We start from the raw sequence: 27,627 nt of genomic DNA, 5'->3' as shown, positions 1-27,627 counted from the left end.
TCATTTAGAGAAATTAAGTGGTCACATGGCTTCAGTGAATCTGCTACCTGCTGCCTCTCACTTTCCTGCACCATTAACTCTCTGGTCTCACTTTCCATTGCTCTGCCTCCTGCTCACTCCGGTCCAGATGCAGAGGGCTTCATGCTATTTTTAGGGCCCACCGATGCCCCTAGAGCATCTTCTCACCCCAGGACCTTTGCACCTGCTTGTTGTCTCTCTGCGTATGAGGCTCTTCTCTCTGACCTCCTGAAGGCTTTGACTTAAACACCATCCTCTTGGTGAGACTTCCCCAGCCCTCTTTCTAAAGTCATAACCTATCCTTCTATTCATCTCAGCGATCTCAGTTCCCTTTCATTTAACACACTTATCTCTTGTTTATTCATCTTATTGATTTTCTGTCTCCTTTCAGTGGCATGCAAGTTCCAAGGTGGGGGCGGCCGATATTTGTCTGCTCACTGCTATATCTCCAGAGCCTGCAGCAGTGCCTGGCTTCCTACTAAACATTCTTGACCAAATAAGTGAGTACATTTGGACACGACTGGAGTGGTGACAAATGCCTTCTGAGATGAACTTTCTTTCTGTATGAGGACAAGGCAAAGAGGAAACATCGGGCTCTGGGCGTCACTAAGTATGATAGGGTGAGCCCAAAATTTAACCACAAACAGAGTGATACTAAGTGTTATAATGTAGGGGGGCTGCAGGCAAAACCCAGGCAACTCGGGTCTACTGAAAGTCAGAAATGGGAGTAATACTGATATTATAATCCACATGGATAGGGAATTTTAAATAAGTAGAGAATGCCAAGCACATGTTAGGTTCTTTATTCTTGGTACTTTCTTTGCTTGTCTTTCCTGATAGGATACAAGATTCGTTTGCACTCTTCTTAAAGTCTTATCAATAAAACCCGTGACTCTTCTCAGTGATGTTCTGGGGCTTAATTTTTGGTTTCTCTTCCATCTTTTAAATTTTACCCAAAATTAACAGAGTGGTTGGCTCACTCATGAGTCAATATTCAGATCACGTGAGCTGATGATGAGTTGGATGCCAAGTAAAAATCAGTGTTTGTGCCAGACCATCACCAGAATATGAGGGCAAACAGCATACTCCCTGTTTTCTCCTAGAGTTTTCTGTTGATCATTTTCTTTATGTATCTTAGCTCTTGGATTTTATGTGAAAAACTAATAAAAGGATAGCACCTATAATAACAGATATTGTCGCTTTTACATTTTTGCTGTATTTTAAGAATATTAATCACAACATACGCATCAAAAAATACCAGACAGATCATTTTATTCTATTGTTTCATGGAAATTTGTTTTGTCTTAGTGAAAATTTCTCCGGTGATGGTGATGATAATAGATAATACTGCTATGCAGCTTCCTTTGTGCCAGGCACTTTTCCAAACCACTTTTCTCCTCCCCAGTCCATACACACAGAGATACATATTTTAAAAATTCACTTAATTCTCACTATAGTCCTAAAATAAGTAGTTTTATTCCCTCATTGTTTTTTTCATGAGGAAAGTCTTTGTTTTCAGATCTTTTTCTGTTTTGATAAAGCTGCAAAGCTCTTCAAGGAAATTAAAAATTGTAGAGAAATCATAGGATATATTGAAGGATATATTGAACTAGACCCTCTGTAGGGTCACCTTGGCTATAGAAGCTCAGATCTCCTGTGTCTACACACACCCTCAGTGATTCTCCAGAAGTGCCTGGACATGCTGTGGCTTGTAGGTAAACATCTGAGGAGGAAAGAAGACTCATGTATCATGTAATGCACCATTTGCAAAAATACTGAAGTCAGTGCTTTCTGGGCATATGATTATTTCTTTGGGAATGTGATATGCATTCCCAAAGAAACAATATTGGGCTTCCATGTTGGCTCAGACAGTAAAGAATCTGCGGTAATGCAGGAGACCTGGGTTCAATCCCTGGGTTGGGAAGATTCCCCTGGAGAAGGAAATGGCAACACACTCCTGTATTCTTGTCTGGCACAGACAGAGGAGCCTGATGGGCTGTACAGCTCAGGGGGTCACAAAGAGTCGGACATGACTGAGCAACTAACATAACTTGGAAGTGTGAACTAAAATCCTGGGACAAGCATTGTATGTTGCAAACTAGTGAAAACACTAAACACTAGTAAGCCATTCAACAAACTGGCGGTACTTCTCATGTATTTATTTATTTGGTGGTGTATTATTTCCCGATCTGTCAGCGCTCCCTCCATGATATAAAATCAAAGAAGGAGGTTAAAGTTTTAGGAGTAACCCCAAACTGTAGAAGTCAGGGAGATAATTCTATCAGCCTCCATGGCTCTCCTTACTGGCAGCCAACCCAAGGACTCCTGGTATGTGCACAAAGGAAATGTATTTTGCATAACTTGACTTCCAAGCAGTGATTATCCCTTGCAGGCTGTTTGTTTTTCCAAGTGGTCCTGCTGATTAGAGGCTCTGAGTGCAATCTGTGGTGCTTGATAACCTAGCTACCTTGGCTTTCTGCTACATTAAACCCCTTTGGTCTGCTTTAAACAGGCGCACTGATGCTTGCAGACTTTCTCTGCCTTCAGAAGCTGCATTTCTCTGCCAGGAATTTGTTTCCTGAAGGTCATCAAGAAGTCTATGATACGTGTTGGCAATGTGAACGTCAGTATGCAACTTTTGAGATGACGCATTCTCATGTCTTACCTGATTTTGTGGCTGCATTTTTAAATAATTCAGTGAATATTTAATGAAGGTATACATCATCACCAGGTTTCCCTGGTGGCAGTGGTAAAGAATTTGCCTGCCAAGCAGGAGATGCGGGTTCAATCCCTGGGTTGGGAAAAATCCCCTGGAAAAGGAAATGGCAATCCACTCCAGAACTCTTGCCTTGGAAATCCCATGGACAGAGGATTCTGGCAGGCTACAGTCCATGGGGTCACAAAGAAACGGACATGACTGAGTGACTAAACCACAACAGTATCCATCATCACCATCTTCCTGCACTGAGAGAGGGCTCCCCAAAGTCTATGTCAAGACATAATAGCCCTATTTGGTGCCCTGTGTTGGAGAGTAGGGTAGAGTAGGAAAAAAATGTCACGGTAGAACATGTTTGAGAAATATTTGCAAATTCGAAATTTACATGAATGATGTTAAATCCTTGAAACATCATTTGGCATCTCTGGGAATTATTGTTTGTACACAGAATGTCCTTTCTTCATGTCACAGCCTTTATCACTCCTTAGAACTTAATTTCCATGGAGCACACATTGTAAAATGCTAATTTTACAAATGCTCATATGAGCCACGTGCAGGTTCTGTTTGCAGGACACTCGTCTCTATTTCACTGTAGGGCACAAGGGAGTACATTTCCTAAAAAGTCAATAAAAATCTATGTCTTTAATCTTATTTTTCCTTGCTGCAAGCCAGGGGTTGGAAAACTTTTTTTCTTTAAAACACAGCACAGTAGATGTTTCTGGTTTCCTGGACCATGCGGCCTCTGTCACAGCTACTCGGTTCTGTTCTTGTAGCATGAAAGCAGCTGCAGACAATATGAGAATAAATGAGCATGATTGAAACTGGGATTTCACATGATTTTTGTATATCAAGAGATCGTCTTCCTCTTTTTTCCAACCATTAAAAAACGTAAATATCACTCTTCAATCACAGGCTGTGTAAAAATAGCCGAAGCATTGGATTTGGTCTATGGACTGGTCAGTCGAGCCCTCCTACTCTTTGTGGATGTGAGAGTTGGACCATGAAGAAGACTGAGCGCTGAAGAATTGATGCTTTCAGACTGTGGTGCTGGGGAAGGCTCTTGAGAGTCCCTGGGACTGCAAGGAGGTCAAACCAGTCCATCCTAAAGGAAATTAACCCTGGATAGTCATTGGAAGGACTGATGCTGAAGCGCCAATACTTTGGCCACCTGATGTGAAGAGCCAGCTCATTAGAAAAGACCCGGATTCTGGGAAAGATTGAAGGTAAGAGAAGAAGGGGATGACAGAAGATGAGACGGCTGGATGGCATCAGTGACTCATTGGACATGAATTTGAGCAAACTCCAAGAGACAGTGGAGGACAGAGGAGCCTGGCGTCTCTCTCTCTCTCTCTTTTTTTTTTCTTTTCACAAACCCCCAAAAAACCACCCTAGTTTCTCCTAAGGAAGGTTTATTCTAACAGTTTACTTCAGAGATAAAAAAATAACTATTCTTAAATAATATTAGAATTTTACTTGGTTCCTCAGACTTTTTAATTAGGACTTTCTTTGAGAGAAAAATGTTTTGAGACATAAAACTTCCCAGACAAGGCTGTACCCATTTCCTATTGAAATTTATAGCAACTTCCAGAAGCTCAATGACAGATGGGAGTTGAAAGAACTTTTTGAAAATTATCAAGTATTTAGCAATAGTAAAAAAAGTCTTTAATTACAACTTTTGACACTTTCTTTTGTAGATGTTAGAAAAGCAAAAAAAAAAAAAATCTAAAATCTAAAAATAGATCAGATCCACATGAGAAGAATTTCTTAGACACATCACTCTAGTGTTCCATGGTATTCTTTATTTTTTAAAAAGTTAAACAATATTTTGTGTAAAACATAAATTATAGTTATTAACTATAGCTTAGAATAAACTCTAATCAATGATGAAGAACTAATGCAATTTAAAGGAGAGGAAGCTCCTACCTGCTGCTATGACTACAGAGAAGTTACCCGTGTTTTTTTTTTTTGGAAAATTCTCCAGTCTTGTCATTAAAAATGGCAATGTTATATATATATCTGATAGTTTTGTTCCTTGGTTAGGTTTTTATTGATTAATAAATCCATCCGTTTATTTCCTCCATCATTCAACCCGAGATTCCTGAGAGTTTGCTATGGGCTGGGTACTCTACCATAGTAAATACGTGGTACCTTAATTGAATTCAATTATTGACTTATCTTTTTTCATGAGAAGATTTCACAAGAAAACTCTTAACACATCTGGTGAGGACCTTTTCACTTGAAAAAAAAAAAAAAGTCAAACATTTAACCTAACTACAGATATATCACCAAAGTGCTTGGCTTCTGGCATAAAACAGGAGCTATGTATAAACACATCATAAAAACAGATAAAACAGGAGCAGAGAGCCCAGAAGGTAAAGTTGTCTTTTAGATACTGTCATGGTGACAACCCAAGCAGTGCCCAAAAGGCCAGAGGATAAGGCAAACTAAACCAGACTTCAAGTCAACAGACATTTATTGAACTACATTTCTGCATAGGGCACTGTGATCGTTGCTTTGGGGATACAAACATGAGTGAAACATTATTTCTGCCCTCCAGGAATTTACATGGGGAGACAGAGATATGCAGAAGTGCCACTGCGGGCAGAATACATCAAGTGCTGGAAGAGAGATTCTGCAACAGTAAGTATCAGGGAAGGCTTCATAACAAGGGCGGGACTTGAACTCTTCCTGAAAGACCAGATAAGCTTTGAGAGGCAGAGAAGGGGGAAAGCGCAGCATAACCCACAAACAAGGCCATGAAGCAGACGATGGCAGTGTGCGGTCCTCAGCCTGGGACCAGAGAAGCACGCCCACCAGGGGTGGTCGCTGGCTCAGAGGGTGATCTCGGGTTGTGGTTTCAGGGTCTGGTGCTGAAACCCACAGGGCTGGTGGTCAGGAAGCAAAGATGGGTGTGCAGAGGAGCTCAGACAAACCAGAACTCTGCAGGCTGGGCTGGGTCCCCAAAAGAACGATGGAACCCACTTGCTACTTTCACCAGTTCCCAGCCTCCATCACTGATGATGGGAGTGATTTGTGGGAGAGGCTGGAACCATTCTTTATGGAGCTTGAGATGCCCTGGCCCCAGATGTGGGACAAGCTGGTGGAGGAGAGCAGAAAGGAGAGAAGGGGCTACACGTATTTGGTTCCGTAGCCAACCAGCTGAGCCCCCTTGCATAACACGTGACCTCCAGCTGCACCTGGTACCCACCAAGACTGTTGTGGTCAAAGAGAAATGTGGCCGCGGTTTCATGGTTCCATTCCAAACCCTGTACAAGTTGTCTCTTCTGCTCTGCTCCCAGTTCAGAACTCAGCAGAGAAGGGAATCCTGAGAAGCATAGTTCCAGCTTATTTAAACTGACAAATTGCAAATCTCCTGTGTGGTGCCTCTCTCAGGATGACGTCCTACCTATTTACATGATACCATATATTTTATCTCCTTGGAGATCACACAGGTTCCTCAGAACATCACAGAGAATGGAACACTCGCCAGACCCAACCTGTAGTCTAAACTATTAAGGAAAGAATTTATTCATTTGCTAAAGATCATTCATCATGTCCATTCATTCAGTTATTTAAGCACCAAAGTGCTGGAAATGAACACAAGAGAATAGGATTAGATTAGAAGAGGAAGTTGTATCAAGTTGCTTCTTTTCCTATTTTAATGACGGCATTAATTTTAACCATTAAGAAATGGAGAGACCCGTTCTTCATTTTTGCTTGGTGACTTAGAATTTCCAGATAATGCAAAGCTCTTACCTACAGATGTAGAATGATCTGGTCTTGAACCCCTGAAAATATTACTTTGAAATGAATAGAACAGGTAACAAATGAAATGGTTAATTTTTAGTGGTAAAAGACCTGTTAGCACTTCTTGCTTTCTCTTCCTAGAAATACATATGCATCTGGGTAGTGTCATGCTTTGGAAGACACCCTGAAGTATAAGCAAAAGATTCTTTGCTTAAAACATTGAAACCACCACCATGACCACCAGCAACAACAAAACCAACAAAACCCAAGACAAACGAGTTTTGTGGCAACAGCAATAAAAGCCCAGGTCAAGTAAGTAAGTTATTTTTTAAGGAACACAAATTAAGTGTTCGCATTTGTCCTTTGTTTTGAATTATGCTGCTTGCAAAGAGAATTGTTTGAAAGGACTAATAAAACACCATCAAAACCCAAGCTAGGACTAAACAATTAAACACAGTTGGCAGTATCTATTCTTAATTCATCTATACAATTCGGTCTCCAGCTTTTAAGCATCTTAGCATCCGGCATTTCGTCTTTAGACACAAAAACTATGCTTCAGGTGGCTCCAAAACTCAAGAGACGACTTGATAAAGAAGGTGATTTGGAAGGTGTGAATGCACCTCAAAGGAAGGGATTGAACTGGGGTCAAAGATGACATTGGAAAAGAATTGACAGTTTGTAGAAAAGACGTGCTGAATTAAAAGTTGGTTTTATTACGGTTCCTATTGGAAGTGAGAAGTAATTCCAGTAACTCTAGGGTAGTGATCATAATTCCAGGTCATGCTTTCCTCTCTATTTTCGAATTCAGTTGTGCTATTTCCAAGAGTGCAGCAAAAGAGAACAAGAGCCCGCCTCTGAATCTCAGAGTCCTGTGATCGGCTAAAATAACTACTGAGACCTCGTGTTCCAACAGCACTTTATGAAGTGTTTCCACATAAAAGATCTTTCTTGATATAACTCTTGCGTGGCGTGTCTTCCATTTTCTAGACAGTGTGAGTTTTTTGATGTGTGAGATGAACTGAAACGGGAAGAGGGACAGGAAATTTACAGACCTGTGGAATGATATTCCACGATGGGGTATTCTTTATAATTATCCTGGCTGAATGGCACCACCCAAAGTTCTTAAATCATCAACAATGCCTTTTTTACCGTAGGGGATAAGAGTTACGATCCTGCGGCCCTTTAAATCTTCTTCCTTGACAAAGGTGATCTACCTCTCCAGCCAGCCTGTCTTGATGATACATGGCGGTGCCACCCTGGTGCTGGATGTATGTGATGGAGGGCTCCTAAAAGGCTCTTGGTAGGAGGAAAGTGCTACTTACATACAGCAGGAATCTTGTGAGATTTAAAGGGGGGAAGATGCTTGTTCGAGTCACGAATAACAGAATTCAGCCAAATGCACTTTTGCATTGCTAGCGCTGGTATTTTTGTTTTCTGTAACTTGCGACCAAGATTTTTTCTTTTTTAAGATTTTGAACATGACATTAGTTTCTTGACAGCACGGGTTACCTTCTAACATGGGACCCATGTCGACAGGTCATTGTCCTAATCTGTTTCCACTGAGAACCTTAACTAGACACTGTGTATGTGTGTGTGTTAGTTGCTCAGTCGTGTCTGACTCTTTGTGACCCCATGGACTGTACCCGCCAGGCTCCTCTGTCCATGGGATTCTCCAGGCAAGAATACTGGAGTGGGTGGCTGTTCCCTTCTCCAGGGGATCTTCGCGACCCAGGGGTGGAAACTGGGTCTCTTGCAGTGCAGGCAGATTCTTTACCATGTAAGCCACCAGGGAAGCCCAATGGCCACTAATGTAACAACTATTCAGCAGTGACAAAAAAATTATCTGTTTACTCTTCCTCTCTGATCTAATCAACATAAATCTAGTCATTTCTAATTATTCTAGAGATCACTTCTTGCCCACAGCTGGTACTCAGTCAAAAGGGTCCAAAGCGTGACCACATTAGTTGCATTATCTAAACTAAAACCCTCTCCACTACCTACTAGATTTCCCATCCTTAGGGCTCTATGAGTCCATCAAAATTAAGACGATCAGAAGAGAAATTGTCATCCTCTCCCTCAAAACTGTGCTTTCTTTCTAAAGCTGTTCCTTCTACATGGGAATGGTCTCAGGGGATGCTCGTGGTAAAGAAGCTGTCTGCCAGTGCAGGAGGTGTAAGAGACTCAGGTTCGATCCCTGGGTCAGGAGGATCCCCTGGAGAAGGAAATGGCGGCCCACTCTAGTATTCTTGCCTGAAAAATCCTGTGGGCAGAGGAGCCTGGCAGGCTACAGTCCATGGGGTCGCAAAGAGTTGGACACGATGGAAGCGACTTGGCACACATGAATGGTGCCGCCATCGACTGAGACTCCCAAGGCAGCAACTTTGGAGTCTTTCTGCACCTCGTCAATCTCCTTGTCTTGTCGAATCACAAGTGTGTTTGGAGTCCAACCTCTCTGATGTGTTCCTAGTCCATATCCTATGATTCTGTGCTAGTCCACACCCTCTTTATTTACTGCATGGATCATTACTGCCTTTCTCTAAGTGGTTTTATTTTTCAACAATCTCTCATTTTTTCTGGAACCCATGGTTGTCAATCACCCTCCGTTCATCTAACTGGGATATTTTCTGGGGAATGGATGTTGTATAAAATAATGCTTTGCTTCCCTGTTTAAGGGCTTTCCTGGTGGCTCAGGGGCTGCCCCCGTCTCTCAGCAGTAAAGAATCCACATGGGATGCCAGAGACCTGGGTTCAATCCCTGGGCCAGGAAGGTCCCCTGGAAAAGGGAATGACAACCCACTCAGGTTTTCTTTTTATTTATGTATTTTTAATTAAAGGGTAATTGTTTTATCGTATTGTGTTGGTTTCTACCAACATTGACGCACTCCAATTGTCTTGCCTGGAGAATTTCATGGACAATCCTCTGTCCATGGGCAGCTGGTGGACTGCAGTCCATGGGGTCGCAAAGAGTCAGACACAACTGACGTGACTAACGCTTTCCCTATTTAAACTAGAACAGCTTATGAAAAATGGCCCCTCACAAAGTAGCCCATGAGTTCAGAGAAAGGGAGTCATGATCATGGGGGGAATGTGTGGACAAGGGGGAGGGGGGCCTTACCTGTTGGTAAAGCAAGGGAGGCTGCTACTGATGCCTGATAACCATGTGAAGTTGAAGAAATGTTAGTTGCTCAGTCATGTCAGACTCAACAACGTATCTAAGTTGAGGTTGGATTCTAGAAGAACTGGGTTTGCCTTAATTGGGTGCTGTAGCTGGGTGGTGAGCCTGGCACACAGAAAATCAAGAAAGGCGGTGTTGTAGAGCAGGACTGGGTCTGGCTGCATCTTCTAAATGACCATCACCTGCCTTCTTCTCCAGTCATTCTCGAGTATACATCCTTCAGTTTAGCTGCGCAGTTTGTTAAAGTCACTTGAAGACATGGTGTATCCACCGTAGATGAGACTGTAGAGAAAACCCTGGGACTGTAAGGATAATAAACCATATCTGTTATTATTAAGGCATTTTGAAAGAATAAAAGCTTCATTCCATTATAGATTTCCTATTGTTCATAACCTTTATTAATATAAAGTTGCTCTCCTTATTCAGTTCAAAGTTTTTCTTAACAAAACTAAGTCTTATTAATTTATTAACTTATGCACTCAACAAGTGTTTCTTGAATCCTGATTCCAGATGCTTTGATAGTTGTTGAAAACAGATTTATAACAAACATGCTGCCACTTCTATCATGGAGTTGTTACTACAAATAAAACTGATACCCATATTTTTACCCTGGGTCTTTTGAGGGGGTGAAGGGGGAAGGGTGTTATACTCTAGAGTCTTGTGTATCTGCTGTTTTCTAGTGATATTTTACTTTTTAAATGTTTCTTGTAAAGAACAAAATATTAGATTGTTATTTTAGTGGTTTCTGGGAGTCTTTGCCTTGTAAAGGTGGGGGCGGTTAGATCTCTTATTTTTCTCTTATACACAGTCTCCCTTGGTCATCTTGATTCATTTTCGTTCAATGCGTGGTTTCTCTTGACTTTTATTTTTCACGACAATTGAAAGGTAGCTGCTCTTATTTTTCATTCTACCAGTTGATTTTCAAAATCTTTTCCAGGAGAACTTTAAAACTTTGTTGATGCTATCAAGTTAAGGAACAAAGTAACACCCTCTAAGTCGCCTTCTGAGAAAATGAAGAATTTAGTGCTTTTATTTTTCTTTTCCCCCTTAATTTAGGTCTTGATCAGTGTATCTCAGAGCCTGCTCTGTGTGTGTGTGTGTGCGTGTGTGTGTGTGTGTGTGTAAAATTGGTCTTAAATGTGGTGTTTACGAGACCAAATAAGTATTCAGTCTTAGGCAACTACCTTAACAAATTCTCCCTTATCAACATAGGGATAGTCTTTTATCTCTTGAATGACAGAGGATATTTTATTTTGTTAAATCATGTTTTTTTAAAAAATTACTCTTTTATAAGTACTTTAGTAGGACAAGGATGTTTTTATTTTCTTCTGAGAATCAGAAAATCAAATGTGTGTGTTATATGCAGGCACTTATTTATCTTTAATGAAAATGCTGTACTGTGGATTGTCTTCAATAGGGAATGACGGTTATTGTTATCCATTGTTATCAATAATCAGTTCAGTTCAGTCGCTCAGTCATGCCCAACTCTTTGCAACCCATAGACTGCAGCACACCCGACCTCCCTGTCCATCACCAATCCCCAGCGCCTGCTCAAACTCATGTCCATCAAGTTGGTGATGCCATCCAGCCATATCATCTTCTGTCGTCCCCTTCTCCTCCTTCCTTCAGCCTTTCCCAGCATCAGGGCCTTTTCTTTGCATCAGGTGGCCAAAGTATTGGAGTTTCAGCTTCAGCATCAGTTCTTCCAATGAATATTCAGGACTGATTTCCTTTAGGATACACTGGTTGGATCTCCTTGCGGTCCCAGGGACTCTCAAGAGTCTTCTCCAACACCACAGTTCAAAAGCATCAATTCTTCATAGTCCAACTCTCCCATCCATACATGGCTGCTGGAAAAAACCATAGCTTTGACTGGTCATTTAAAAATGGGAGTGAGCCAACAGTGGCTTAATATGAATTAATGCAAGACCCCCATAATACAAAGGGAATCATACCATGAGGAATTAGATATCTTAAATCCAGTTCAAAGTCAAGATGTGAGCCAGAGTCCAGACAGGTTTAAAAGACCATAAAGCAAGTGTTCATTCTTGGCGCAGTGTGGGAAAGCAGACATCTTCTTGTTGTTGGCACCATCCCAGAAGCGTTAACCTTGGCAAATGGCATGTATGGCAGCTTTGACCCTGGAGTAGTTTAAAGACTGGAGGGGCCTTAGAGCTCATCTTGTCTGAGAAGCCCATTAGGAGATGGAGGGTCAGCATGGTGAGTCATCGGCGATGGAAGCTGGGCCAGAGGTTACGTGTCTGGTGCTGGATCCAGGCTTCTTTCCATCGCCTCCAACTGCCTCTCATCTCAACCATAATTAAACAGCAAATGTTAGAGATTTTACTTAAAGACTAGATGGGTTCAATGAAGATCGACTAGTATAAAACTCTCTGGCATCTTGTTTTCTGTTAATAAACCAGCCTGATAAATTTAGCCTCCTTTCTAACATCAGCTAATAGAAACCGTTTTTGACTTATTGAAAGCGTTCACCGTTTCCAATAGGAGCCCACAGTGAGCCTGCGTCCACCGAAGTTCATGATATTTGAGCGATACCTTTCTTCATAGAAGCGAATACATACAGGTTGTCATCTGAGTGACAGTGTAGCTCCATGAACACCATTCTTCTTTGGCTCCAATTTGATACATTGGGGGCGTGAAGTTTTCAACAACTGTGTTTCATTTCCCTTCTGATGGAGTAAGAATACTGCACATTAACTTTAAACCTCAAAAGCATTCAAGAAAGACAATTTAACCTATGTTAGCCACTCCAGTGTTCTTGCCTGGAGAATCCCAGGGATGGGGGAGCCTGGTGGGCTGCTGTCTGTGGGGTCGCACAGAGTCGGACACGACTGAAGCGGCTCAGCAGCAGCATCTTTAGATAGCTGTACAGCCTTTGTTGTTGTTTAGTTGCTAAGTCGTATCCAACTCTTTTGCAGCCCCATGGGCCCCATGGACCAGCCAGATTCCTCTGTTCATGGGATTTCCCAGGCAAGAATACTGGAATAGGTTGCCATTTTCTTCTCCAGGGGATCTTTCCAACCCAGGGATTGAACCTGTGTCTCCTGCATTGGCAGGCAGATTCTTTACTACTGAGTCCATGGATGGAGGAGCCTGGTAAGCTGCAGTCCATGGGGTCGCTAAGAGTCGGACACAACTGAGCAACTTCACTTTCACATTTCACTTTCATGCATTGGAGAAGGAAATAGCAACCCACTCCAGTGTTCTTGCCTGGAGGATCCCAGGAACTGGGGATCCTGGTGGGCTGCCATCTATGGGGTCGCACAGAGTCAGACACGACTGAATTGACTTAGCAGCAGCAGCAGCACCTAGGGAGCCCACAGCTTTTACTCTCCCCCTGCAAAACAGATAATCAGACCTTTCAACTGGCTAACGCATAGCAGTGCTACTAAAACAATCAGATACATATAATGATCTGGTTTTTCTTTTCTTAAAATCCAAGGCTTGGGACTTCCCTGGTGAGTCCAGTAGTTAGGACTTTGCCTTCCAATGCAGAGGGTGAGGGTCAGCTCCCTCGTCAGGGAGCTGAGACTCCACATGCCTTATAGCCGAAAAGTCAAAACATTGAACAGAAGTAATACTGTAATAAATTCAATAAAGACTTAAAAAAAAAAGATGCTCCACATCAAAGAAAAACAAAAGCTTTAAAAAATCTAAGGCATGTTATCTGATAAAAAGTCCCAAAAGAGACTAGAGAAATCTATGTATACTTTTATCATATGGCAATCCTCTTAAAAATCTTAGCTCTTTTAGAGCACTCTTTATTATTGGCTCTCAGACAGTGATCACTGTAGTAATCGGAAGAGGAACAGGTGTCTAGATGATTTTCCTGTTTTTTTTTTTTTTTTTTCAGGGATACCTAGATTAACTCTTACGTGTCATGAGAATAATTACTGGTATCCCTCAGTAAAAGGAAATTCAGTGAGTAGAATTTTGTGAGATGACTTGATTGGTATGCCACGTATTCAATTACATTTCTTAAATTGTTCAGAAATACACCTGTGGCTCTCTAAATTACTAATGAAGTGAGCCGGCTCCGACTTGGGGAGCTCCCATTACGAAGGGCAGGCCAGATGTCAGGAAGGGAGCCGAGGTTGGGGGTGAGTCCTCGGATCCTTTGGGAATCTGTGTCCCAGGAGCCAGACTGCAGACCTCAGAAAGGAGAGTGGAATCCTCCAAGAACTAACAGCAGAGAAATGAAAGCTGGAAAGTCTGTTTTTATTAATGAGCTAGAAGGAAGCAAATCCCATGAGCCCTCAGCATTTTGTAAATAAAGAGACCAGCCTTCCTTGGGGAACAAGGCTAGCTGACAGCGTCCCATTTATAGGTGCCGTAGCCGTCGTGTTTTACGTGCAGAGTTAGCCTGTCCAGGTTCATTGCGCTCCTGATTTTTCAGCCAAGACCAGACACCACTTGAAAGCATACTTCCTACACATTGCCTGGAATGTGATTCATTAGAGATTTATTTGGATTTCCAAGCGAATGTGCCACAGAAGATTAAAAGTGGATAATCAATCATTTTGCCCTAATGTGAATGAATTAGGTGCTTCTCTGATGATGTCTAACTGAGTGGTAAGGCAGGATTGGGTGTTTTGTGGAGAGCCAGGTAGCCAGAACCAGGCAGCAGAGAGCAGCGGAGGAGGACTCCCGCCTCCTCCCCCTAAAGCGCCTTTCCCTCCTTAGACCCTCAGGTCCACAGGGTTTCCCTGACACTCATCCTTTCAAAGTCTTCTATTTTCATGATCCATACGATGTGAGTCGTTGTAAAAGCAAATCCAGTGTACGCTTATAAAGGACTTATACAGACTGCAGACCAACAGTAAGAGTGTAATGCAAGACAATAGTCTAATTGGTATTCATGAAAAATACAGACCTATCAAAACATCCTATTGTTTCTCCTAAGGTTACATTGTTTCAGTTTTGGTGATTTCTTAATTTTTATGTTCATTTTTGATAACACACTTTAAATCATAATCAAAGCGAAGCTCCTTTACAGAATGGTATCAACTTCAGATATCCTTCCCCTTTGTTTCAGTATAAACATGAGATGAATAAAACACGGCGTGTAGCAAACCCCTATTTATTTGCTTTAGGCCCATGAAACATTAGTCGTAGGAACAAAGTCTCAACTGTTCTGTTAAGTTTTAAATCTTAAAGGGTCCAATTATTCATAGGTTGTTTTCTTGACTTTTCAGTTACCACCTTAGGGTAAACTGTAATATGTGGGGATTTAGAAATAGCATTACTTAAATAACCTTAGGAACCATGAAGGATTCCTTGTAGTCTACGGGATGTCCTTCCCCACCTTTAAGTCCCACATGAAGCAAGTTAATCACAAAGTCAAATATATAAAGTTAAGATTGCATTTTTGTTGTTTAGGCAATTTCAAAGGACAGAGCATAAAAGGAAAAAGAGAAGGCCATTGAAAAAAGCCCATTCTAACAACATCCCATTTATGAATCCTTTTGTCCTACTGACATCGGCAGTTAGGGCTTCCTGATAAGGAATGTGATGCTAAAATTGATGGGGAAGCCCCACGTTTTACTGCCAACAACTTGTTTTGTTTGGAAAGTTTCTTCTTTTAATGGTACAGCTGTGCCATCAAATAAAAGTATGTCTGTTCTTTCCTATTCTTAGATTAATTCTTAGAAGAATATTGAATTTATGACCATTGCCCAATGGTGTAGCATGCTGCTTTAAACAAAATGTCTTTATTCTCTTACAAGTTGGATAATAACTAAGGCAATGAAATCTAATGAATGCCGCCTTTATGCTTCCTCTGAAGGTGCGTGAGGAGCACTGACTTCTAGGAGACCGACGCTTGGGTCTCCCTGCTGGGGCTGGCAGTGAAATGGGTTGAAATCCTGCAGCCGGGGGTCTTGGACCACCAACTAACTTGTGACTTTGAAAGGGGTCCTCATAATGCTTAGCATCTCTCTGCAGGACAGAGCATAAAAGGAAAAAGAGAGGGCCATTGAAAAGGGCCCATTTTTTCCCCTGTAGACAGACTGCGAAAGACAGCAGAGAGCTGACAAGATTCTTTCCAATTCTAAAGAGCTAGGATTCACAGAAGATGGAATAAGGAAAGTGGTTTTTAGATTTTAATGCTCTGTTTAAAAAAAAAACAGCAAAATTGAGGAATAGATATATTATAATGACATATTTATTCTTTTTTTAAATTTCTTCATTTTTAAAATTGTTTGATTGGAGGAAAGTTGCTTTACAATGTTGTATTGGTTTCTGCCATATAACCGCTCAAATCAGTTGTAATTATATATAGGTCCCCTCCCTGTCGAGCCTCCCTCCCCTCTCCCCCCAGCCCACCCCTCTAGGTCATCACAGAACGCCAGGCTTATATTCACTCTTTATGATGGAAACAGAATGGTTTTCAAGACACATTTATTTTTATTTATTTGGCTGCGGTGGGGCCTCATTGCAGCGTGCAGGGTCTTCAGTTGCAGCACATAGGACCTGGCTCCTGACCAGGGATCCAACCTGGGCCCCCTGCATTGGGAAGTGCAGAGTCTCAACCACTGGACCACCTGGGAGGTGCCAGGAACAGAACGTTTTTGTTATGATCAACTGCTCGGAATTGAGAAATCACTTTTCTTCATTGTCCAGAAATGCCAGGTGGTAAGCTGCCTTTAGTACAAGGATGGTGCGCTGGGGTGGCTGAGTGCAGGCTCGGCAAGCGGGGCGGCTGGCATCTGAGTCCCAGCCTCAGTTCCTCTGCGAGGGCCTTGTTTCACCATGGTCCGCGGTGTTGACCTTGTGCTCTGGACACAGATGTCTTTGCTTGGTGGGCCATCGGCGGACTGAAGGCAGAGATGGGCACATTCAAAATGAAAAGACTTCAGTTAGTCCTGGATCCTGAATCTAAGAGCATCTGCTGTTCTCTCCAATAGATCCTGGTTTTACTTTAGGATGCTGGGCAAAGCGTTCTGTCAGAATCCTGTGTGTGTCTTTGGTCACTGTTTGGGAAGTATCATCCCACAATATCCAGACTGAGGTATGTCCTCTCAACACAGGGCTTATTGATTAAAAAACAGCTATTGCCCTGTTTGCATATCATCCCAGGATTTGTGTCTCTCAGCTCTGCATGTTTATGTCTGAACACTACACAACTGAGTTCACAGTGGCAATGCAATTAGCAAGCTCTCTGAAAAACTGCCTCCGTTTGTGGCGGCTAATGTATTTGCTATAGATTTTAGTGACAGAAATAGTGATATTAATGTCGTCAACATCCATGTCACTGCTTGCAGGCATCATGTAAACCTAAAGGTTACATTTTAAATTATGAAAGGCTGGGTTAAAAAAAAGTCCTTTATTTTTCTGACTTGTCACATTAGAGTTTAAGATTATGTTATAGGTGCCCAGAATTAATCATAGTATTAGGTAGAAGTAAAATATAATGTGGGACGCCTGTATCATTGATTTGGAATATTTTACATATTATACTATATTCTCAATAACAAGATAAAATTCTGTTTTATGAATAGCCTTGGCATTTAGCCAGATAAATTTTTGAAAATCTATCATTGATTTCAAATATTTTAAGTTACAGTATATTCTCAATAATAAGGTAAAATTCTGATTTATGAATAGTCTTGACATTTAGCCAGATAAATTTGTAAAAATCTACCATCAGACATATCTTAATTAGCATGCATTTCTCTGCTTTGAGGTTCCTAATATATAAGAATCCAAATTATGGGATAGAATGGTTTTTGAATCTGCTCACAGTGGCACATACAGACATACCTTTGTATATGCAGGATGTGTACAAATTGTATATTAACTAAAACTGCCTGACTGTGCTTCCCAGGTGGTGCTTGTGGTAAAGAATCTGCCTGCCAAAGCAAGAGATGCAGGAGAGTCTGGTTTAACCCCTGGGTCTGGTAGATCCCTTGGAGAAGGAAATGGCAACCCATTCCAGTATTCTTGCCTGGGAAATCCCATGGACAGATGAGTCTGGTGGGCTGCAGTCCATGGGGTCAGAAAGAGTCAGACATGACTGAGCATCTGAGTGTAACTGCCTGTTTATTCAATGTTCCTGATAATCTTCTGGAGTTAGTATTTTTATGCCCACATGCTGCTGCTGCTGCTAAGTCGCTTCAGTCGTGTCTGACTCTGTGTGACCCCATAGACAGCAGCCCACCAGGCTCCCCTGTCCCTGGGATTCTCCAGGCAAGAACACTGGGGTGGGTTGCCATTTCCTTCTCCAATGCATGAAAGTGAAAAGTGAAAGTGAAGTCGCTCACATGAAAGATGAGCAAACTGAGTCTGAGAGATTAACTAAGGATAAAGTGAAGGATCAGTCTCCAAAATCAATGCCCTTATGGATGGATCAACTCTATATTTGTAACTGTACTATGAATTAAAGCTATGATTATAATTCTTAGCCATTATATCTATGGTTTTTGACACCAATGTTCTTCTTACTGGAGAATACTGTTGCGTTTTTGGTTCTTTCTTTTTTTAGGATAGGTTTGAAGAGTGCAGACTGATCCTTTGAGTGGTGTGTATATATGTGTAAGGGGGCAGTGGTAATGGCAATTTTCTGAGGCTACTTGAAGGCAGAAATCATCTCCTGCGCTGAGTTGATTACCTTCTTTATATTGACATTATGCTTGAAAGCAAAGGGCATGAGTAGTTCTTGGCTTCCTCCTTTCTCTGTCTCTCCTAAAACCAGAGATAATGTTAAAATCAGTGACAAGCCATTGTTCCGTGAGAACTTCAGTGCTTAAAAAGACTAAGGATGGGACCTATTTGTTAATTAGGAGAATTAAAAATCTAGAACTAGAAATCTTGCTATCCATGGCTAGAGTTTGAAAATTTTCTTTTTTTTTTTCAATTGAAGTATAGTTGATTTATAATAAGGTGTTAGTTTCAGATGGACAACAAAGTGATAATATATATTTATGTATATATATATTTCTAATCATTATTCATGTGTTAGTTTAGTTAATCCCATTTCCACATTAAATATTAGGAGGTTGTATCTCCTGCATTTGCAGAAACTTCAGGTTTACAAATAAATAGCTGCCTACCACGTAATCATTAACAAGGTTAGCTGAGATATTTATCATTTATTCATGAGCTAGACAGTGTATGAAACAGCAGAGACATCACTTTGCTGACAAAGGTGCGTATAGTCAAAGCTATGGCTTTTCCAATAATAATGTACAGATGTGAGCACTGGACTATAAAGAAGGCTGAGCACCAAAGAACTGATGCTTTCAAACTATGGTGCTGGAGAAGACTCTTGAGAGTCCCTTGGACAGCAAGGAGATCAAAGCAGTCAATCCTAAAGGAAATCAACCTTAAATATTCATTGGAAGGATTGATGCTGAGGCTCCAATACTTTGGCCACCTAATGCAAAAAGCCAACTCATTATAAAAGACTCTGATGCTGGGCAAGACTGAGGGTAGGAGGAGAAGGGGACGACAGAGGATGAGATGGTTGGATGGCATTGCCGGCTCAACGGGCATGAGTTTGAGCAAACTGCAGGAAATGGTGAAGGACAAGGAGGCCTGGTGTGCTGCAGTCCATGGGGTCTCATAGAGTCAGGCATGACTGCACAACTGGGCAACAACAAATTCATTTATCAGCTATCTACTAATTACCTATCGCAGGCAAAGAATCCTGCTAGATGCTAAAGATAGATAGCATTAAAATGAAAACTATCATATTGCTATACTTTGTTGCTTAGAATCACACAGCTTTCTAAGACCTAGTTGTAGTCCCTGAAATAAAGGAAATTTCTTCAGCTTTGTACTTAAACCATTGGCATTGATGCTATATCCTGTCAGAAGGCCTATTACATGATATTATGGAGTCTAGCAGCATCTATTTTTATTAGAAAGTGATGTCTGGTTTTATTTGTCTTAAAATAAGTGCCAAGTTTTATTTTGTTTTTTAAACTCAGAGCAAAGGCATTACACGTAGGAAAGCAGAAATGCTTTGGCTGTTTTTGCCTGTTCCTTAGACTCACCTTTCAGGTCAAGATTTAGTGAGTGAAGAAAGATGCTTAAGCATTGTGTTTGATTCTTACATTTAGTACTTTGTATCCAACTCTTTGACATCTGCATAAGTGTGTGTTAAGTTGCTTCAGTCATGTCTGACTCTTTGTGATGCTATGGACTGTAGCCTACCAGGCTCTCCTGCCCATGAGGTTCTCCAGGCAAGAATACTGGAGTGGGTTACCATTTCCTTCTCCAGAGGATCTTCCCAACCCAGGGATCAAACCCAGGTCTCCTGCATTGCAGGCAGACGCTTTACCGTCTGAGCCACCAGGGAAGCCTTGTTCTCACATTGGATACTGTCTATTCTTAGTGGAATTATGGCTTGGAATGAGGTGATCATAGTGTTCAGAGATCAGGTGTTTTGACCCTCCTGTTTCTATTAAATAGTGCAGCTATTTAAAAAAATGTAATCAGTCCATATTGGGAGAAAATCATTTGTGGAATAATTCAAATGCCAATGACTTTAGTATTTTCCAACTCTGGAAAAATTAAGTAACTATAAATGCATGTTCTTAAGTCACTAACAGGAATTTTTCTGAAATCCTCAGAAACTGAATGGATCAAGGATATTTTGTGGGTTACTTTTTGAAGACAATCAAACAAAAATAGTGATTGTGGCATTTGGCGTCCAAATGGTATTAACTTTTGTCCGTTGCATTGATTTCATTAAATTCAATGAGATTTTTTTTTTGTTGTTGTTTTAAAGAACTTGCCAGAGAAAATTTGCATACCAGAAAAAAATAGTCATGGAATTTATTCATTAGCATTTTTTACCCAGGAAAGGTCTATGAATACAAAGGTTTGACTTTGGATGGAGTTCTTTTGGATGTGTGTCCAGGAAGGATATCATTGTGTTGCAGGCTGCCTAAATCTGGAAAAATTCAGCCTCATTGACTTCCTTTGTTCTTGGCTAATTTACATGGAGTATAGTGATTTCCAAGGCCACAGTATTCAAAGAATTTCACCATTTTAAGAACTGCTGAGGCGTATCACTCCAGATCAGTCCAGTCCACTGCAAAGTCACTGGGGCAGTCGTTTTATAGGTATTTAGGTTTTCTTTTTTTTTTTTACACTAACTATATAGTATATTTTCTTTTCATATTTTCACTTCTAGTTAAATCTCTCACCTCACTGCTGATGTTAAGAAAGAAGGCAGGCATGATTTTAGCCTTTGGGTTTTGGCAATTGATTCAAAAATGATAAGTTTTTGGTTAGTTATACTGACTAATCCTTAAATGACTATTTAAAAATTGCTTTTCTTTTGTCTGATTTTAGAAGTGGCCTGAAAGAAACCAAAACCAAAGGTATTTGTGATGCCTGGGTTGAATGGAAGCTGAGATCTGTCAGTCAATCCTTATCTTACCAGATACAGTTTAGAATATTTTATTTTTGCTTTTCTAAAGCCATGTCAATTCAGCAATATCATACTTTTTTGCAGTGATAATATTTTATTTATGAAAACTATATTTTTCTGGAAAATAACATTTTTATTTCCAATTCACCTTTACAATTTGTCATTGTATTCAGGTCTGGTGAGGGCAAACATCATTGATAATAAAAGCGCATTTTAGACAGAGGAGGAGCAGTCAAGACCGGTGCGACCCCAGCTGGCAAGTTCACTAAGTGGGCTGGAGATAATTAACCCCCACAGGAGGCTGAGCCCACAGGGGCTTGTGGGCCGAGGTTCCATTTAGGATCTCTCCTTTTAGAAAGAGAAGGAAGTATGGGGCAAGGAAACTCAGCAGGCTTTAGCACAGAGAGCAAGGCAGAACTCCAGCTTCTAGGTAGAGTCAGAATCTGGGAGCTGGAGTAAGAGCCTTCGTCTCACTCAGGTTTGGGGACCAGGGCCCCCACCCAGGACTTCGTTGAGATGTTGTCTGGCCCTTCGCATATACAGCTGCTGGAAAGGACAGAGGCAGACTTGAACCTCCACCAAGCATGGGGAAGCAGCTGGATCTGCAAAATTTGAGTTTTGAAGGAGGCTGAGCATTATGTTTCCATTTGTTTCTGTGACTGAAAGCAGCGGCATACATTTGAGCAAGTGTCTGTGTGATGCCTTTGGAGGGACTGAATATTCTCGGGGATACTGTTATGCCACAGATTTCAGAGTGATTCTGGAGCACAAGGCACTGTTCTCAATCCCCTAGTCTTCAATTTGTCTCCCAATAATAAATAATGTAAATAATGCTAAAGTTAAATGAAAGCCCATTTCACAATAAAACAAACAAACCCCTCAACATTAAAATGACAGAAGAGTCCCCAAACAGAGCAGAAAGCCCTGGAGTGGTGGCCTCACCATGGTAGAGCTAAATCATCAGTACAAGCAGGTTCTAATAAACCATTCAGGGTGATAAAAGGGCGCTATTATGTTACAAAGCCCAGAAGACTCTGCTGTTGCCACCACCACGAAGGGAATAGGTTAAAAGACTTTAAATGGGATTGCTGTGGCTTTCTGCTGCAAAAAGGCAGGGCAACGGGCAGATAATATGCCTTTATTAACGTACAGAATAGAATGTTAATACTAATTAGAGGTATCTGTGAATGTCGGACAATCTGGTTTGCTTCATTCAAAAAGTGAAGGGAATATTGTCAGAAAGAAAACACATTTTACCGAAATGACCCCAATAAAAGTCTTTATGGATAATGAATTCAAGTGTTCTGTTGCAGAGAAACTTCTAAAATAAAAGTAATTGAGTTAAAAACTTTATAGTTACTAGGGGTGAAGAGAGGATAAATTGGGAGATTGGGATTGATAGATACACACTACTCTATATAAAATGGGCTTCCCAGGCGCCTCAATGGTCAAGAATCTACCTGCCAAGCAGGAGATGCGGGTCGGATCCCTGCGTCAGGAAGATCCCCGGAGGAGGAAATGGCAACCCACTCTGGAATTCTGGACTGGAGAATTCCATGCATAGAGGAGCCTGGAAGGGTCCATGGGATTGCAAAAAGTTGGACACGATTGAATGACTAAACCACCACCACAATGTATAAAATAGAGAATAAAGACCTATTATCTCGCACAGGAAACTCTACTCAATACTCTGTAATGACCTCCATGGGAAAAGAATCTAAAAAAGAGTATATATATGTATATATGGATGTGAGAGTTGGACTGCGAAGAAGGCTGAGCACCGAAGAATTGATGCTTCTGAACTGTGGTGTTGGAGAAGACTCTTGAGAGTCCCTTGGGCTGCAAGGAGATCCAACCAGTCCATTCTGAAGGAGATCAGCCCTGGGATTTCTTTGGAAGGAATGATGCTAAAGCTGAAACTCCAGTACTTTGGCCACCTCATGTGAAGAGTTGACTCATTGGAAAAGACTCTGATGCTGGGAGAGATTGGGGGCAGGAGGAGAACGGGGCAGGAGGAGAAGGATGAGATGGCTGGATGGCATCGCTGACTCGATGGACGTGAGTGTGAGTTAACTCCGGAGTTGGTGATGGACAGGGAGGCCTGGTGTGCTGTGATTCATGGGGTCGCAAAGAGTCGGACACTACTGAGCGACTGAACTGAACTGAACTGAACTGATGTATATGTAGAACTGATTTGCTTTGCTGTGGTCGAAACCAATGCAACAGTGTAAATCAATTATACTCCAATAAATTGGTTTTTAAATTAAAAATGTTTTGCCTATAGAAAAGAAAAGTAATTGATCAGTTAATGTTTGTTTAATAACTTTTCGGTACCTCCCATGAGCCAAGGACTGGGGCAGGTGTGGGTACCCACCAAGGAAGACACAGAGGTTGTTTGCAGTCTAATCTACTGCTCATTAGACCCAGGACTGGGCTCACATTTATCTTTTTAGTGTAAAACCCATGTGAAACTTCAAAGTAAAAGGCCATCCTCCTAAAACGTTCTGCACTCATTAGTCTGACATCTCTCTCATTTTTGTCTGTGTGCTTCTAACCACTTTCTGAGCCTTAGCTCTGGAAGGTTAAATAAAAAAGAAATGAACTTAAAGAAACAGTAAGATGCATAAATGTTGAGGTGTTATTCTTGTGGGATATTAGGCATTATGTGAGAGATTGTCATCACTAAGACAATTGCTAAAATTAGCTGTTAAACGATTCGCTGGTGACATGACAAGGAATTTTTATTATAATATCTGAAAATTAAAAAAGGATAGGAAATATTTTGTATCATCTTGATATAATCTCCTGGCAACAGAATCCTGGCCCTGTGCAGTTATATCACTAAGTCACACATTCAAGGCTAATGAAAAATGACCTTTTATTTCCATGGTGCCCTGCCCTACGGTTTTTAAAATGAGTTTCAGAAATGAAGATGCAAACTCAAATGGAAGAAAGAGTTATTTAGTGTGTTATACTTGTCTTTTGGCACTTTCTTACATAAGATCAAGATAAATGCTAGTGTTTATTTGCTTTAAAATTTGGGTATGTTTTATTTTGAGTTAAAGAAAATATGCAATACTAAATCATAATGACAAACTTTGCTGGTATGACTCATGCTATTTTCAAGCTTCTTTTGTGGCAAATGTTGATGCAATCTACAATGTTCCCTGAAGGGTTTCTTTCATTTATTTTCTTGGGGGAACATCCTTCTGGGAGTGGGTTTTGCAATAGATTGAATGTGCTAATAACTCTGCCCTCATTTGATGAGCCTGTGATTAACTCTGTAGTGTGTTCTCCCAACTATCAGTGTGTGTGTTCGTGTGTGTGTGTGTTGATGTGTGTGTGTGTGTGTGTGTGTGTGTGTGTGTGTGTGTGTGTGTGTATGGTTGAGGGGCAGGTTCACCAGATTATCACTGATGCTTAATCTTCCTTAAGAACTGGCATCACTTTAGTTCCCGTATAGGATGGGTTGATGGTCAGTGGGGAAGGGGGAGTCTCTTCAAAAGCACATAAGAATAAATCCTTAGGGGAGAGTAACCTTTTCTGTTACATTAGCCATAAGCTGCTATTTTGGGTTCGATAGGGACAGAATAAAGGTGCAAAATAGGTGATTAAATAGTTAATCCCACTAGGGGATTATAAATAGAAAGGTATGGGAGACCCCTATAAGTTAATGATTACTCAAGAAAGCAGGTTTGCTTACCCACAAAACCAAGCAGCCTTGCTTAGCAACAAAACCAGGCCACAGAAGCTCAAGATGTGCCCCCAAACAATAAAGCGATGGTGGCCTGAACCCCACATCCTGCTCGGTGAGCTCAGGACATTAGTGACCCCTAGGACATGCTCTCTGCACACAGAGAAAAGCAATAATTTTTGGACCTAGTTTGATCACGTGGGGACAAGAAAACTCCCCTGCCCAACCTGGAGGAGGAGCTGATGATGGAAGTGTGACGTCCACTCAAGTAAGACAAGGAAGCTCTTCTCCTCTTCCCCACTTTTCCTTTGATTATAAAACTATAGCCCACTAAGTTCTCAGGGTGCAGCATCTCTCACCTGCCCGCTTGTCAGCCTCACAAGCATCCTATTCTCATCAATCACTTCCTACCTATCACTTTGCTCTCGCTGAATTCTCTGCGCTAAGACAGAAAGGACCATGGTCCCAGAGCTCTTCTGAGCATCCCCCCACCCCTCTGCCCACGAAATGACACCGATTAGTTTCAGGCGTGACTGATCCTTAAACAACAGGGTGCCCCGTGCACTTAGTTATGATTTTGGATGGCTTTTGGCACGGATTTTGTTCATAAAATCCCATGGTCGGAGCAGCCTGATAGGTTACAGTGCAAAGAATCGGACATGACTAAGTGACTTCACTTTCACTTTTGTTCACACAACCTGTAACTAATTTAATAAGTTATCTTCAAGTTGACAGCCTTTGTCCAAATTCCAGTGATCGATGATATAACACTTTAAGTGTCTGTGTAAATGGACCTCCTTGTTAAGTTTTTTTTTTTTAATTTCATAGGTTTAAAATAGCATGTAGCTAGCAACCCCTGATATAAAGCTTTCCACATTCCTACGAAGACATGGAATGATAAGAATTAATAACAGCAAAACAAATAAACAAAAGTGAAAACCAACCACACAAGCAGTAATCCTGTCATCAGAATGTGGAAAGATGCTTTAATAACTGTATAGAGGTGAGGCATCGGGGCTGAAAATGCAGCCTGGGCCCAATCTTAATGAAAATAATTCCCTTCAGGAGCGGAGGCGTGCTTGCTCCCAGTGTACTCTTCCCTGTTCGTGGGATGACTGCCCTGCCTGACCAGAGAGTATTGGTCACCTGGCTTGTTTCTCCACTAGTCAGAAGAGCCGAGCCCCAGAAAACAGCCAGGCAGGAAGTAGCCTGGGGCTTGGAGAATTGGTAGAAATATATTGCATTCTGGGCAGTGCAGGCTCCACCAGAAAACACTGGGTAGGCTGTGTGTGGGGATGGCTTCTTGTACTGACAAGTAAAGCTTTCTATGTCCTTCATCCTTCCACTGAGAAAAGAACCAGGGGAAGGATGTGATGTTTACAGCAATTCCAGCAGACAAAATCCTACTAGACACTAGTAATTGGACCTTATAGATTCAAGAGAGACCTACAATCCACCCCGAGTGCCAGAGCGCGTGTTGATGGCTAGGTCGTTGGTAAACATTGGATGCACCTGCAGAGCTATGTCCTAATTTCTGGATGAATCATCGGTAAGCAACAGCAGCAAAAACAAAACTTATCTAGGGACCATAGAAATGCTCCCACATCAAGGGAAATGAAGCGTCATTCTGAAAAGCCAGAGTAGTTTATGGAAATTGTGTTTTTGTAAAGAACTAGAAAAAGGAAAACTGTTTAGGCATCAACAGTAAGATGCATGAGAACTCAGCATAGTCAGTAGGAAAATTAACATCTCTACTGGGGGCAGTGAAGAGCCAAGCTGATACTCAGAGAAAAACATCAGTGAGCCGAGGGACAAATTTGGGAACAATTTCCATACAACGGGTGAACAAGTAAAATCAGTTTAAATATTTAAAAAGAAAATGACACATATGAAGAGAGAGTATGGAGATTTGAACCTCAAAACTACAGATCTCCCTCACAGGAAAATCAAATACTCAGAATCATTGGTGACAGTTTCACTAGTGGAAAAACAATCTGAATTTGCAGATCAGAAAGTTTTCAAAGGGGCTTTCCTGGTGGTCCAGTGGGTAAGAATCTGTGTGCTCAATGCAGCCAGCTGAGGTTTGATTCTTGGTCAGGGAACTAAGATCCCACATGCCACAACTAAGATCCAGCACAGCCAAAATAAACTAAATTCCTAAAAAAGGTTTCTATATATTTCAGTCAGCCTTAAGAAGGGATACCACAAATGCAGACTGTTCAAACTTGTAACTGCAAGAATGCATTACAAATAAATCTTTAGTACATCCAAACAGAATGACCACAAAGTCGCTATTAAGGGCACAAACTCAAGCAGATTTGAGCCAAATGGCTGAAGATAGTGGGCAAGTTAGTCACTGGGACTTGTGAAGAAAATATTCTATCTCAACAATTGTACAGCTGGTCATGCTTTGTGTGTGTGTGTGTGTGTGTGTGTGTGTGTGAGTGTGTGTGTGTGTGTGTGTGTGTAAGCAAAAGAAAGATACTCTGCTTTGTAAAAGTGTTTAAAATATATTATCTTGTGTTAACTTATTTCCATTGATGGCAGGATTAATCCATATGAAAACCTAAAATCAGGAAAAAACCTAGATTCTATCTCAAGAAAATGGTAAAAAAGGTGGATAGTGTTATTGAGCCCGGCTTCTTCATGACTACAAAAGTTATAAATGTCCAATGTTGGGAGAAAATTTCACACAGTTGGGCAGCACAGGTGTAAATAATATCATGGCAAAATGTTTTTTACAAAACAGGAAAGTGTTTGCAATATAATCCTTAGACTATGCTTTGTGAGGACAGTCCCTGTGTTTTTTTGGGTCTTCATTTTATCTCTAGCACCTATCTAGTGCAATTTCTGGCATAGTAATATTTGTTGACTGT

At 41.2% G+C, this 27,627-nt stretch overlaps 1 long non-coding RNA gene across 1 annotated transcript in view; it reads left to right on the top strand.

Annotated features, from left to right (window-relative positions):
- The window catches only part of LOC132658314 (uncharacterized), a 56,730-nt gene that overhangs the window by 15,478 nt on the left and 13,625 nt on the right, over window positions 1-27,627 (top strand). The window contains exons 3-5 of the long non-coding RNA XR_009597752.1: window positions 3,647-3,957; window positions 5,292-5,374; window positions 6,623-6,793. This is a non-coding gene — a long non-coding RNA (uncharacterized LOC132658314). The remainder of the gene's footprint in view (window positions 1-3,646; window positions 3,958-5,291; window positions 5,375-6,622; window positions 6,794-27,627) is intronic.

Source organism: Ovis aries, chromosome 20 (assembly GCF_016772045.2).
Source record: "Ovis aries strain OAR_USU_Benz2616 breed Rambouillet chromosome 20, ARS-UI_Ramb_v3.0, whole genome shotgun sequence".
Taxonomy (NCBI): domain Eukaryota; kingdom Metazoa; phylum Chordata; class Mammalia; order Artiodactyla; family Bovidae; genus Ovis; species Ovis aries.
Note: the sequence above shows the minus strand (reverse complement) of the source record. Positions and strands in the feature narration are given on the sequence as shown.